General features: G+C 39.5%; 1 pseudogene; it reads right to left on the bottom strand.

Moving 5' to 3' along the window:
* Positions 1-7: 7 nt before the first annotated feature.
* Positions 8-959, bottom strand: LOC103271125 (annotated as a pseudogene).
* Positions 960-965: the final 6 nt, after the last annotated feature.

Below are 965 nucleotides of genomic sequence, written 5' to 3'. Positions count from 1 at the left end.
GGTCCAGAGGATTCCCTGGGCCTCTTGAGCCCCAGGGAAGCAAAAGGTGAAAGTCTGAGCAGATGCTCCGACAAAGCCGGAGGAGGGAGAAAAGCTCCCGTTTCAGATGAAGGCCGGCCCGATGGTGAGGGACCATATGTGGAATGCTCTCTGCCAAATGCTGTATTTGGAACATCAAGTGCATGAGGATCCTTTTCTAAAAGTTCAGATTTAAACTCTGCTTCAGTTAATTTTTGTCTGGTGTGAGGATTTTTTTTCCTTAAATCATTGAGAATTTTTTCAGTGGTTTGAGCTGCCAACCAATTATCCTGTGCTTTTTTCTCATGGGACATAATCTGCCCTTGATAAGAATGAATGCTTTTCTCCAATTGTTCTTCAAGATCTTTGACTCGCTTTCTATAGGTCTCCAGCTCTTCAGCAGCATAGTTGATGTTTTCATCTACTTTGGAAAGTTTCTCCTCTTTCTCTAACAGGTAATTTTCCTCTACTGTTAATTTCCTGTGTAGCTTCATTTCACTTTCTTGATACAGTTCAGTCATTACTTTAAGTTTCTGTTGAAGCTTCTGATTCTCACTTTCAAACTGTGTGTTTTCTGACTGTAAAGATGCTTGTTCAGTCTGGAGATTTTTAATAGGCTCCGCAAAATCTTCCTTTGTTTTATCTACTTCAGACAACTGAGTGTAAATTTGGTATCTTTCTCCTTCTAGAGTTTTTAAAGAAGAATTTAACTTAGCAGCATGAATCAGTTTCTTCAAAGCTCCTTTTCGCTGTTTATCTAAGTGAGCACCATTTTCTGATTCACTCTTCAATGTTTCTAATTCCAGGTTATCGTCATCTGTTATGTCTTCTTCAAGCACAGCGGCCCAATCTTTCATCTGTAGCAAGCGTTCAGTCTGAGACTTGATGTGATTTTCTTTATCCTTGAGAACTTGTTCTGTGTGTACTTTAGAGTCTTCAGATGTTAT

The sequence above is a fragment of the Carlito syrichta genome, unplaced genomic scaffold, assembly GCF_000164805.1.
Source record: "Carlito syrichta isolate Samal-C Ts95f unplaced genomic scaffold, Tarsius_syrichta-2.0.1 Scaffold311247, whole genome shotgun sequence".
NCBI lineage: Eukaryota > Metazoa > Chordata > Mammalia > Primates > Tarsiidae > Carlito > Carlito syrichta.
The sequence above is the reverse complement of the archived record's forward strand: the minus strand, read 5'-3'. Positions and strand labels throughout refer to the sequence as shown.